Genomic DNA, 14813 nt, shown 5'->3' with positions numbered 1-14813 from the left:
TCCTCACCTGAAGTGGCATTCTCCTTCCTCTAGTTGGTTGCTAGAGGTGTCTCCATGGGTTTAGAACTACCCATGCAGAATCTATGTAGTATCTCATTTGCATACTTTCCTTGAGACACAAATAGTTCCCCATCGCCTTGCCATACTTCCAACCCAAGGAAGTAGTGCATGAGACCCATGTCCTTCATTTCAAATTCCCTTGCAAGGTCCTCCTTGCAAGATCTGATCAACTACTCATCACCAGTTAAAATCAAATCATCAACATATAAGACAATAATAAGAAATTTACCTTCTACCAAGATGTGATAGAGGTTTGCATCCACTTCACTTTTGGTGAAGCCCAAACCGGTGAGATAACTGTCGATCTTGGTGTACTAAGCACGGGGTGCTTGTTTGAGACCGTACAACGCTTGCTTGAGTCTGAACACATGAGACTCTTGATCAAATGTCTCAAAACCTTCTGGTTGCTCGATGTACACCTCCTCCTCAATAACCCCATTGAGAAATGTTGTTTTTACATCCATCTGGTGGATCTTCCACCCCATCTACGCAGCCAGAGAAAGAATTGATCTAATGGATGAGTACCTTGCTACATGAGAAAAGGTCTCCTCATAGTAAATTCCCTCAACTTGAGAGTACCCCTTGGCCACAAATATGGCCTTATACTTCTCTGTGCTTCCTTCTACTACATGCTTAACTTTGAAGATCCATCTCGAACCCACAACTAATTTATATGTCGGTCTTGGGACCACTTCCCAAACACTTTTCTTTACAATGGATTCATATTCCTTCACCATCACATCGACCCATATAGGTTTCTCTACTGCTTCCTCGAAAGAGTATGGCTCAGTATCTACAAGCTCAGTCATTAGAGTCATGTATCCAATGTACCTCTCAGGTGACCTTCTCTGCTTGCAAAAATTTCAAGAAGCTCCCACATTCTCCCTCACATCCTCGACAAGTTTATCAGCTTCCTTGGTTCCTTTTCTACCTTCTCTGGATGGTTCTACTTGAGTGGATATCTCCACTCTCGGCTCCTCAATTTGTGGTTTCTCCACAACTTCCTGAGGTTCCTCCTTTGGAGCTAAAAGATCCTCTTCTGGTGGGATTTGAAGCTCCATATCAAGAGAGCATCACTTCCCTTTCTCCTCATCAAAATTTACATCCCTTCACACAACTGCCATTCTGAGGGATGGAAAGTACAAACAGTAGTTATAAGGAGTTTTTGTGTAACCCACAAATACTCCAAACTCTGTTGTTGGCTCAAGTTTCTTCCTTGATTCTTTGGAGACATGGAAATGAACAGAGGCACTGAAAATCATGAAGTGCGACACATTCAAATTTCTCCCCGAGAAATCCTCCTTCGTTGTAATCATACCAAGAATCTGATGAGGACTTCGGTTCTGCAAATAGATTGTTGTGTTTCATGCCTCAACCCACAAATGCAGAGGTAGGCCTTGGTCATGTAACATAGCTCTCACAGATCCCACAATGTTACGATTCTTTCTCTTAGCCACCCAATTCTGCAGTGGGTTGTGGGGTACTGTCAGCGCTTTTCGAATGCCTTCTTCCACACAATTTTTTTTGAATTCATTTGAAACGTACTCACCTCCATTATCGCTCCTGAGAGCCTTCACCTTCTTATTGGTTTCTTTCTCAACAAGTGCCTTGAATTCTACAAACTTGGAGAATGTCTCATCTTTCTTCCGCATGAAGAAGATCCAACACCTCCTTGAGAAGTCATCAGTAAAAATGGCGAAATATTTGTTTCTAGCAGTGGAGGCTATCGAGAAAGGTCCATAGACATCAAAGTGGATCCTTTCCAAGACTGCATGTGCTTTGCTGACCCGACCATGGAATGTGGATTTTGTGTACTTCCCTAAAGTACATCCTTTGCATACATCTTGCTGCTCAAGTGCTCCTTTAGGAAGGAAAATATTTATTTGTTGCATAATCTTCAAGGCACCATGATGCAAATGGCCAAGTATTTTGTGCCAAAGTTCACTGACATTGCCCCTCTGCACTTTCTTTGCCTTAGTGCTTAATGCAACACAATCTTCGACATCTAGCTTATACAGGTTCATCACACAAACCCCAATCTGCTTCACCTGTCATATGGCTATGTGTCTCAGGAATGCTTTCCCTTTGCTAAAGATCACATCATAACGACAATCTTCCAAAACTGCAATAAAGATGAGATTCTTCTTTAGGCTTGGAACAAACTTGACACCCTTGATCTGAGAGGGGAGCCCAACTCCCTCTGAAAGGTGACTATACCAAACGCCGTCATGTTGTACCTTTTAGCATCCCCCAACTCAATGTTCATATGGAGATATTTCTCCAACAGGTCACTGAAAAACTTGCTACACATTGTTATGTGGAATGAGGCACCAGAGTCTAAGTACCACACGCTCCCCATTACGTCGTTGGTCATGCATGCAATAAGGGTGAAGTTAAGCTCGAACTGTGAAGCCAAGCCTTCACCTGTTGCTCCTCCTACAGTCTTCTTGCTTGACTTTTTGTGTGGACAGTTTGTGGCACAGTGCCTGAATTGACGAAAATTGAAGCATTTAATTTGGACAAAACTTTCTTCTTGCCCCGTTGGCTGGATTATGGTCTGGTTTTAGATTTCTTCCCTTTTCCCTTCTTTCCCTTTCCAAGCAATACCAAGTTTTCTTCATCCTCACCCTTGGATGAAATTACATCTCTGATATTTTGCCTTATTTCCTCCTGTACCAAATCATACCATAAGCATTCCCAATTAAATAGTTTCTCCCTCCCCTTCACTGAATCTTGGTGGCTATGTCAACTCTTGGAAAGGCCTAGAAGGGCTAGGCTTACCAAGTCATCATCTGAAATAGTAACACCAAATCCTGTAAGTTCATCACGAACTTGTGTGAACATCATCATGTATTGTTGAATGGTGTCGTTCTTCTGCATATTGATATTTCGAAGTTTATCCTTAAGCGCCAATTTCCTATGGTCACTGCTATTCTGGAACATATTTGTCAGTGCCTGCCAAATTGCATAAGGTGTTTCTTTCCCATGGATATTTGTGACAATGTGGTCTCACACTCCCTCCAAGATTATTCTCCTCGCCTTGGCTACATCTTTCTTCCTTTGGGATAGATTCTGAGCATTCGATTCCACTAGTTTTGCAACATCTCTCTTGATGTATTCTAGCAATCTGTTGTCATCCAACACCACCTCCATGTGATATTTCCATGCAATGAAATTAGAGTTGACTTTCGAGGCATACTATAGTATTAGCCCGTTGAAGGTCATCTTCCTAACTCTAAAGAGATCCTGCTACACTAAACTGTAAATTTGAACCTCCTAAGAAACAACTTCGAAATTCTTGCTCTAATGCGAATCCTACTATGATACCATCTAGAAATTATGGCGTATATTTGCAAATGTTCATTAAGTTTTAATCAAAATCACAAGACACAAACCTACTCTACTGCTTCGTGGAATTCAATTCACAATTAGAACATTAATCACAAACATGCAATGAGAAATAACACACATGCACACAATATTTTTCTAGGGGAAAGCAATCTGCTAAAAACCCTTATTCTTGCTTGCATTAATTTGATAAATAAATATGTATTGCAATTGCTTTGCTCAACTGAGCACAACCTGCACTCTGCTCACTGAGAATCTCTGACCTATACTTAGTCAATTTCTTCCTTTGCTTGAGCACCTATTTACTTATGCAATTCCATGAGAAATTAAGCCCCTATTATTTAGGAAATTCCTCAAATTGACTACACAATTCCCAAGGTTGATCATCTGACTACATGCAACACTTGTACATTGAAGACTAGTCTACAATTGATGTTAGTCTGCCTTAAAATCTCCACCACAGCTGAGGAACTCAAATTCTCTGCATGCACTAGCTATTTTTGGATTAATGATCCTTTAACTGTATGATCATTGAGTTAGACTAAAGTCTCAGTCCACAACAGACCTTTCACTAGTTCCTCTAATAGTTGAGACTAGTTTAACTGAAAACAACTTGAAATAACTGAAATTGATTGCTACAAATTAGAAATCACACATTCTTAACTAAACTCTAACTCCTCCAACTCGAATTTAATGAGTAAACTGGGTGACACAAACCATGTCACACAAGTTAACTGCATCCAAGTTGCCTGCTGATGTGGAAATTCGAATTTTCTCAATTTAATCAAGGCAAAATCAAATTGAGAATTTCTTGCTACATTTTTCAACAGAAATTTATGAGAAATACCATCTCCACCTTATGGGCCATGGGGATTCAAGATGCAAACTCTCCACACCTGGAATGGTTTTTTCCCAACACCTTCTAACCAAAAAATGGTTTTTACCCACTAGCTGGTTGATGTGTGAAAAATCTTCTCACATGTTCCTCGAGTTGTTCCCCGTTGTCTGTTTTTCACCAATTCAAACTCCCACCTTCCTCCGTTGTCTCTTTCTCCTCTCTTCTTTTATTTTCCTCACTCCTTTCCTTCTTTTTTATTGACAATGACCTCTACTTGCCACAATCTTGCCAGCTAAATGAGAAGGTTCCAATTGTCCAACAATTTTCATATTTTTTTGTCAGTTGGCTTACTATAGTGGGTGGTTTTGGCTTGGAGGGGCCTGACCCAGGTTCAGCGTTAGTTAGCCAAAAAAATCCCTACGCTACTGGCCCTTTTAGCATCAACCTGTGGAACGCGGACCGAAGTCTCACCCGAAGCAATATGGGGGGATGCTGGAACCAAGTTTCCAGACCCTGAGATGGTCGTGATGTCGGTTTATTCCTCCTATTCCTGCTTTCACACAGGTCGTTAAGTTCTAGGGCTCTGTCTGCCTAACCCTTTATTCTACCCTTCAGTACCTTCGTGAAGGGGTACGATTGGCCTTTGTGCAGCCCTAACCTACGGTTCAGGTACTTTCGCGCTGCTAAAGCAGCGTATAGAACATGTTTCCAAGTTATCCTTAAGTGTCTTATTTATCTTTTTAAACAACCACAGTTAGCGCCACGTAAACATATATCCTTAATTGTGTTCAATTATCCAACGTAGTTACATACATTCGCGCATCACATAAACATTATAAATGAAATTCATACAAAATATGAAAAGATGCTTTAACAGTAAATAAGACACAAAATTTGTAGAATGATTCTCTTTATTGATATCTTCAAATGATTGCAGACTCTATCCACCCTGCGCACACTGCTGTAGGGGTCCGCGCACTCAGCTGCGGACTTCTACCCTGGGCCTCTGCGCACTCAGCTGCAGAGCCTCTACCTACACTAAGACCTGAAACTTAGACTTATCTTCTTATTGCTCAAGACTTCTTTGACCACTATGACTCTTCTCAACTACTTAAAGCTTACTTACTTAGCTCTTTTTATACAATCCCATGGTTCGCGGACCATGGGTAGATATTTACAGCGGAATTTATTTTACAAAATTAACGGTGGACAACCCTTTATGACTCATGACACCTTTGCGCTCCGCAACCATAAAATGCGGAGACTTTATAAATTTATTAAAAAATTCGACCCAAAACATGGGCTTTTAGCCCCAAAATTGACCTTGGGGGATCTCGTTTCCAACAGGCCCCCAACACAAACATCGTGACTCACCCTTGAGTCACTCGGCAGTCGCGGAGATCTTAGCGTGAAGACCTCCCAGCTTGACCCTTATGACTGCAACCTAGTAGTGCATTGTGCGGCCACCTGCTTCGCATCTGCAACCATCTGCTCAGTCACTGCTCCTGAAATGTCGGCCTGAAGCTTTTTTTGAGTTGCTTGCAAAGTCGCAATCTTTCCTTCAATAGAGGCTATCACAGCGTAAGCCTCATCCATCCAGGGCTTCAGTTGTGCCTTCAGCACTGCTTCCTTTTGTAGCGCTACATAGACCTGTTCCTTCAGCTGCTTGGCCTCCTGTAGCTTCTCCAATCTCTGTGTGAGCGCGATGGTTCGCGCTGTGCCTTTGACCTCATCATAGCACTATTGTAGCTCGTGCACTTCTGTCTTCAGCCATTGTACATTAGGGTCCTCCTGCAAGCTTGTCAGGACCTCGAACGACTGTTAAAAAAGTTGCGTGTAGTCTGCTACTGCACTGTCAACCGCTGCTACTGCTTCTGTGACAACGGTCGCCCGCTGCTCCTTTACTTCTGGCGAAGTTGAAGGCTGGGCCTTCAACTGTAACTCTGTAATCTGCAGGTTCAACTCCAACTGAACCCTCACCATTTCTGTATGAGTGTCACGCGCCCCCGTGGCCAGCTTGCGGACGCGCACCTCGACTGGTTCTTCCTCAGGAATGGCCAACTCTGGGACCATTCGGCATGCCTCCTCAACAACCTACATTATATGCTTGTTCTGGTTGGTCGCCTCGGTCACAACGACGATGGAAGAGTCTTGCTATAGTACCATCTACTCATTGCTAATCTACTGCTCACTGATCACTTGTAGGGTGCAGTGCTCATAGACCCTCAATTTTGCAATCACCCCATCCTGCAATAGGTGGAGCGCTTCACGAAGGAGCACTACCAGATTCAACCCTACTCCATTTAGGGCACTGATAGTGGGCCTCTCAACTTCATTCTCCGTGGTCAGTGCTCCATCAGACAACACTATCGCGCTGGAGGCCTTCGCGTGCAACATCTCGATAGCTTCTGAAGTGCCGATAGCAAGGCTTGTAAACACCGTGCCAGCCTGTGACGCGTGGGTCTGCAACTCCTACAGACATGTCTGGATAGCCCCCAATACTAGTTGTTGCTACTGCTCAAACTGTTGTAGGGCCTCCGCGGTGACATCTCGCACCGTGTCACCGATTTCATGCAAATCACCCTCGATGAGGGTGATTGGGTCCAACGATGTTTTAGTAGCCTTTGATTTCTTCCTGGAACCTCGTTTCTCCTGCTCCCTTGGACGCTTGATGTGAATAGATGTCACATGTGTGTCCGCACCGTGCTGTTTTGTCTGCTCGTCCATCTCCTCCTCTATCTTAGGTGAAGGCGACATCGCGCCTTTGTCAGAGCTCTGCTCTATTCCACCTGTTTGCTTCATCGTCTGCTGAGCGGCATCGCACTCCGCCTGGGCCTTATCAACAACCTCCTTCTTTCTCTTTTCGGCCAGCTACGTCATCTTGAACTTGGCCTCCTCCTTGTTTCTCTACACAGCGGACTTGTTCCCTCCCACCGCTAAGTCTGCTGTAGTGTGCCACTCTGTCGACCATCGATCAAGTACTACATCAATGGTGTCATCCAATGCCAGGTAAGGCAAGTCATACCATTTTTGTGTAGGGTCCTTCCGCGCCTTGATGGCCACATGGTGAAAATCTCCTTTGAACTCTGCGTAGCCCTGTAGGTTGGCAAACATCGTAGGCGAAAACCGCGATTTGCGATTGATGGCCATGCGGATGTTCATCTCCATCAAAATCTAGAAGATCTTGTTGTCCTTGATGCGCTGCACATCCTTGGTTGCCCATAGCGAAGCATACTTCATTACTTCTGGTACGTCTGGCACTACCGAAGGGAATTGGCTGTCCTTTGGCAGCTCCCATGCTACCAGCACAATCGACAACAACAGCCACACAAAGTGGAATGTCTTGTTGAGCTCCTGTGCTTCACGACAGTTCACAAGGAACTCGCCGCGGAGATAGTCTGCCCAATTGAACTAATCTCCTCATCGGTGCGACACTTTCTCATCACCTTCCCTGCTAAGATCTGCGTAGCCACCTCTACAGCAGGGTCACAGATGCTGGATATGGCATATCTGCGCGGCTTCTTTACCAGCTTAAACTTCTCCTTCATGGCCTCCGCAAGGGCCTGCTCACCACCTTTTTTCACCAAATATCATGGCCGGATTTTCTCCTGCGTAGGGCAATCGCATGATCCTATGGATCAACCCGTCAGTGATGGGTATTGGCTCCTCCAACCACAGACACCCATCATGCACCAAGCATAGCAATTGTTTGATGACCAATACTGTAATCGAGGTGCGGTTGTAGTGTGGCACCCAAAGCAGGTTGAGAAACCTTGCCTTGCCTACTCCTCTGAGCCACCTCCGTAGCTCCAATGTGGTCATTTTGGTGGTTGTATCGATAATGCGACACTTCAGCTGCTCGGTTGCCAGGTGTGAGAACTTCTCATGATCAACCAAGTCCTAGTCTTCGAGTTTTAGTAGAGGAACCCACCCCAAGCATGATCCTTTGGAGATAATTTCATCCGACAACAGAGGGGTTTGCAAGGGGACCTTGCTCTCATCAATGTCTTTCAGCACCTTGGTCTTGCCCTTGCGCGGAGGGACGTACTCAGGCAACCGAGTGATAGGGTCAGCACCCTGGGCTTCAACTTCCTCCACATCTACTCCCACATCCTCATCATCCATTGGGATGTCTTCAATTTCTTTCTCCTCTGTCTCCAAATTGATGGCTTTTCCCTTCTCCTGTGCGATAGGCTTCAGTGGGTTTCTTCTTGGCGATGTGCGCATCGGTATTGTAGGCTACTTGCCCTTTTTATCCTTCGCGCTCTCCTTGGTTGGGGTCAGCTTTGGTCTCAACGTCCTTGGTGATTTGGGGACTTCGGCTAATACTTCGGCAACCTCGGGAGCAACTTCTTCGGCCTCCATCTCAATTTCGGCACCAACTCCTCTGCTTCAGTATCTATAGCTTCTATGGGTGCCGACATGATGTTCTGTAAGAACTCCCGTGTCTCCTTCGACAATGTCTGAAATACTGAACTGGCTATCGGAAGTTTGTAGTGCTCGCGATTCATGTGCGCCTGAGAGCTCAACAACTCAATTCTCGAAATGCCAAGTGTTTTTCACTGGACAACCACCTGTAATTTATAGGGAATTTTGAATTCAAATCCAACCATTCCCCCCAAATTCGGTTCATTAATGTCGGATTGGCGGCAAATTTTCAAGGATCTGACCCATAAATTTCGTCTTAAATGTCAGCTGCCCACTCCATTTGGCTGCATTTCTACTATCAAATCATGAACAGTGACTTTAACGGTCACTTTCCGGCTGACCTGTGTGATTTCTCGCTGGGTAGTGCAACTCCCTTTGCACTGCCGCGAACCCTGTGACACTTCCTTGCTTCGCACAATCCTCCAATCGCATAGCTCCCCAACCCGGGCAGTGTAGTTTATAGTCTGCGCCTCCTTTCAGCTGCATGGAGCACTAAGACTGTGCTACCTTCATATAGTCACATGGCCGGACCACCAGTGTATGGCTTTAAGCGACTGCCATTCACCTTTCCTGGGAAGTGATCTTCATTCAATTTGACCAACTGAACCACTCGTCCATCGGTAATCTCCTTAATGACATAGGGCCCTAACCAGTGCATTCTGAATTTCCTTGGAAATTTATCAAACTTGTTGTCATATAACAAAACCAGGTCATTTACCTTAAAGGTGCGCAACTTAATGTGCCAATCATGCCATGTTTTTTCGCACTGCTTTTGGACCTGTTGGTGAAATCCAGCTAGAAATCTTTCTTCCTCAAGCTCAGCCAGCTACACGACCCTCTCCTCCAGGGCTCCACGATCCGTCATTCCCATGAGTGCCTCTATGTGCAGACTAGGCACAATTTATTCCATGGGCATCACTACTTCAACACCATATACAAGCCTAAAGGGTGTTTGTCCAATCAACTTCTTGCATGTCTTCCGATAGGCCCATAGTACTGCGGGTATGCGTAGGTCCCAATCACTTCGATGAGCATTGCAAACCTTGGTCAATGTGTTCTCCAACACTTTATTGAATGCTTCCACCATCTCATTAGCCTGTGGATGATAAGTTGTGCTCTTCTAATGATATACCTGAAATTCCTTCGTTAGCGCGCTGATTGTTTCATTCAGAAAGTGCATACTGCGATCATTCATCAAAATATTTGGACACCCGAATCACATTAGTACATACTCAAAGAGGAACTTTGCAGTGGTCACGCCTGTGCAATCCTTCCCGTTTTTCCTTGGGGCCGGATGGGTCCCAAAAAATCTATCACCCATTTCTCAAAGGGTTGTAATGTCATCTGTGGATTCAAAGGCAGCTCATCCCTCCACGATGGCTTGCCAGTCCTTTGACACACATCACACGCTTTGTAGTACGCTTTCGAATCTTGATGGAGGATTGGCCACCACAACCCTGCGCGTAGAATCTTCTGCGCAACCTCTCTCCCTGCATAATGCCCTCCTGCGGTGCCCCAATGAGCGTCCGTGAGGATACTGCTCCTTTCAAACTCCGGTACATATCATTGCAATATCTCATCGGACCCCATTTTATATAGATGCTCAGAAATGACAGAAAAGTCTGTTGTGCGCACCACTAACTCCTTCTTTTGTCGGACGATGTATCCTTCCAGGGCAGTTCTTGTCGTTAGGAAGTGTATGATATCTTCAAAATGACCATCCGCGACGCGCACTGCAAATAGCTGCGCGTCAGGAAATCCCTCTTCCAAATTAGTGGGATCTTCGCCTGTTTCGATGCACGATAGATGGTCTGGTCCCATGTTCAGTCGTCTAGGCTTCACAATAATTTCAAAATCATACTCCTAGAATAATAACAACCACCTGCAGATTCCCCCCCCCAACACAGGCTTATTGACCAGGTATTTCAACGTGGAATGATCCGTATACATCCTAAAATGGTCTCCCAGCAAATAGTGTCTAAACTTTTGGAGCGCGTATACCATGGCTAACCCTTCACGCTCGGTGGTGGAATAGTTCTTCTCTGCCTTGGATAACCTTCTGCTTGCGAACGCTATAGGATGGTCCAAATATCCTCCTGTCAGCCTGTGTTAGTACTGCTCCCAGTGCTATACATGACGCGTCGACATGTACATGAAACTCCTTCTTCCAATCCGGGAAGACTAAAATCGGTGCGGTGACCATCTTTTCCTTCAATACATCTAGGCTCTTCTTACAGTCCTCGTTCCAGCAGAATGTGACATCCTTTTTCAACAACTTCTCCATAGGCGCGGTGATATGGGCATAGCCCTTGATAAAATTTCTGTAATATCCAGTATGCCCTAGGGTAGCGCACAGCTGTTTCACACTCCTCGGTGCTTCTAAGTTAAGTATCATTGCGATCTTCGTGGGATCTACCATCAGTCCCTGTCTGCAAACCACATGACCCAACAGGGTCCCAAAAGGAACACAAAACATGCACTTTTTTATATTGATCGCGATCTGGTATCTTCAATAGGTATCCAGCATCAGGTGCAAGCTTTCTACATGGCATTTCACCAGCCAAAACACAGTCTAGTCATCAAATTATACTTCTAGGAACTTGTGAATAAATTCCTTGAATGCCGCAACTACCTACGCACAAAAAAATCGCAGGTGCACTCTTCAATCTGAAAGGCATTATAGTGTACTGAAAATTACCCCACTCAGTCGGGAAGGTTGTCTTGCTCCTATATTCTGGCGTGATTTTGATCTGATGGTACCCAGAGAACCCATCAGTGAAGGAATATGCTTCCTGGCCACCTACATTGTCCAACACTTCATCAGTGAATGGATTCGGGGACGGATCATGTACACAAGCGTCATTTAACTTCCTGAGATCTACGCATATCCTTATTTCATCCTTCTGCTTCTTCTCCTGTACCACCATTGGGCTTACCCAATCAGATTCTTCCACAGTCTCAATGATGCTTGCCACGAGCATCTTATCTAGCTCTAAGCGGACCTTTTCCTTATACTTCAGATTGAGACGGTAAGGTCTTTGCTTTACCAGCTTCGCGTTGGGCTTCAACGTGATCTTCATAACACCTAGGTCCTCGATTACTCCTTTTAGATTCGTAAACTTGGTAGGGAACAAATCCTGGTATTCACGGAGCAATTCAACGACCTTATCCACCATAGCATCGTCCCAGTAATCTCCAATCTTTGCGAATTTGGGCTCTGCCTCCGTACCAATATTTACCTGTTTCGTTTTCAGTGATGCGGTTATATCAGGATTCTCAATCTACGGTCCTTTAACCTCGCAGTGACCTTCTATTTTAGGGATGTTAACCTTTCGCGGATCCTCATCTTCTTCTTCAACGGTCACGTTATAGCATTCAAGCGCATGACTCAGCTGAGTACTCCAATCGAGTTGAATCAGGTCCAAAGGATCCCGCGGTATCCTAAAGATCACTGCTTTCACTTCCTGTAGCGCTTCGTCAATACAGTCAAACCCATCTTCAAAGCTGAATGTCATTATGAATCCTTTGCGTAGAATATCCCATTCACCTATACCATGGCAGAGCTTCGTTTCTAAGTACTAGTTCATCGGGATGACATCCAGGGTGTGACAGAACAAGTGCACCCACTCAGGTTGGGGCTTCTCTCCATAAGCCTGAGCCCATTTGGCCAAGTGCGCATGCGGATCATCCTTCCCGTCATACTTGTCTTTCATTCGTACCTTTGGCTTCCCAAAGTGTGTTCTCATCATCCTCCTACATTCGCACCAATCATCAAAGCTGCCCTTGTGCGTACCCCACCACCTTGCGGGTATAACGCATAGTGCCCAGTCCAAAGCCTGGAAGCGTTGCTTCTCTAATACCTCCCTCTCGAATGCATCTAAAAAGATATCTACATCATTCAAGCCATCATAAGTGGGCAGATTTCTTACCTCCGATGACACACAACGCACCGACCGGGTCATCATGTTACAACTCAGTGTGGTTACTTCATGTAACCGATTCTGCCAGCGCTCTAATTCTTCATCATAGTACGAGGTGCAGGAACTCTCGCGATCGCATGTAATTCATCCATCTGCTGTTGGATTCACTCAATCTTGGTCTCGCGATGTTATCTTATAGATACAATCCAAATCGTCATCGTTCTCATAATCACAGACTGGTTTAGTATAGCGTGATCCTTCAGCAGGATCTAGGGGTACTATTACGCGGAGCGATTTCTTCTCAAATATCATCTTTCACTTCTTTAGGTTGATTACCTTGTTTATATCAGTAACCCAGTCAATGCCAAGGAGCGCAGGGTAGGGGTTGCTATCATCCACAATTTCTATTACTTCAAAGTCAGCTAGCGCACTCGCGTCTTCAATATCTACAGTCACCCCTTGCAGCGGCCCCATGGGGATGATCTTTTGCTGATTTTACATCCTTAACTGAATCGGAGACCATTGCAGCATGGGTTTTCCCATTCGTTCCCACGTTTGCTTTGGTAGGATGTTCGCGTCTGATCCCAGATACAAAATAACCTGATCCATTTCATATTATCCTATTTGTGTGATCAGTCTCATCTCTCATCTTGTCCTTATTTTATGTTTACCAATCTTTCGTATCACGTGTGGTTCACCCAGAGCGTTTCCGGCGCACCTATTTATAAACTCCTATAACCCCTTTATGGCCTTATTATCACGCAACAACTTCATACAGGTCTCTAGAAAGGTTGTAAGAATAGAAGGGTCCATTTCCTGATCAGGCTTATCCTTGCTCTCTGACGTGGAGGCCTTAGCATAACTCTTCTTTTCTTCCATGAACGTTTCACGTGCACGCTCCAAATCGAATTCAGCCTCCTTCGCTGGAGCTTTGCGAACCCATGTACTGTCTTCGGGCTGTTTCCCCTTATCATCCCCTGTTGCATCTCCACTTCAGAGTACTATATTCACATTTGGATCCTCTTCACGAGGCTCATACCTCATCATCTGCATGTTCTGAGTCAGTTGAGGTAGTAGCACCCCTTTGTTGCGTATCCTTGCTATCAGTGTAGGACAGTCCTCCGTTTCATGATCAAACAGAGTGCAATATTTGCACGACGAACGCGTTGGGTTAGTGCAATTGCGGACATAGTGTCATGGTCCTCTGTAATTGTAGCAAATCAACTGTCCCAAACCTCTGCCAGGTCCTCCTCCGCCTCGGCCTCATCCATGCCCCTGAAAGCCTGTTCGCACCATCCCTGCGCTCTGGTCAGGGGGCCATGTTTCTACCTGAACCCTATAGGTGGGTGTTCTATCCATCATCAATTCATAACTTTTGTAGTTGCGCTCATCATGCCCTACCAACCTACAGAAGTTGCAGACAGTTGCTGTGGTGTTTGTACAAACTTCTGCAGCAAATAACAGTTATCCGTCGTATGTTTTCCTGCTACCTGACATATAGCACACCACAACGCAGGCCCCGTGCTTGGTCCTGCTTAAGCTTTTGGCCTCAAAGGCATCGGTCCCCCTCCTGCAATGTAGTTCGCAAAGACCAAGCAATGGTCTTTGTCATGCCCTTGACCCTTGCATTTTAGGCACCATACCTCTTCGAGCACCTTCGACCAAACTGTTTTGTCCTGCTTCAAGCTTTGCATTTCAATGCAAAGATTTTGCAACTGCGCATGGATCTGCTAAACCCCCATATTCGGATCCTGCATCGTTGTTTCATGCAGTCTCATTGCAATCTCCAAGGCCTCTGCCTGAGTTGTTATCTTCTGTTGTGACAACGCAACCCTTAGGTGTGGCAGGAGCAAAGCCCCAGACCATTCACGGTATTGTCCATCTGTTAAGTTCATATTAGCTTCACGGATTTTATACTTCAATCTCTGATCCAATTCCCAAGGTGTCTCACCTGGTTTCATTGTGATTTCCTGGTGTCCTACTGAACTCTTTATTCAGTGCAGTTTGGATGTCCGCCACCCCAGCATTTGGGTTATCATTAGAGTACTTGATGTACCAGGTTAGCGCGCTATCCGGCAAAGCACTAACTAGTGTTGCCTTCTTCATGTGATCATCTGTAACACCCTGAGCTTCCCACACAGCTTTCACGATGAACCAAAACTAGTCCGGGTCCTAATTTCCCAAGCCTTTAAACAAAGGCAACTTCACTGAATTTGCCA

This window comes from Pinus tabuliformis, chromosome J, assembly GCF_031772625.1.
Source record: "Pinus tabuliformis cultivar Carrire ecotype Pingquan chromosome J, CPIR1, whole genome shotgun sequence".
NCBI lineage: Eukaryota > Viridiplantae > Streptophyta > Pinopsida > Pinales > Pinaceae > Pinus > Pinus tabuliformis.
This window is presented reverse-complemented; position numbering follows the sequence as displayed.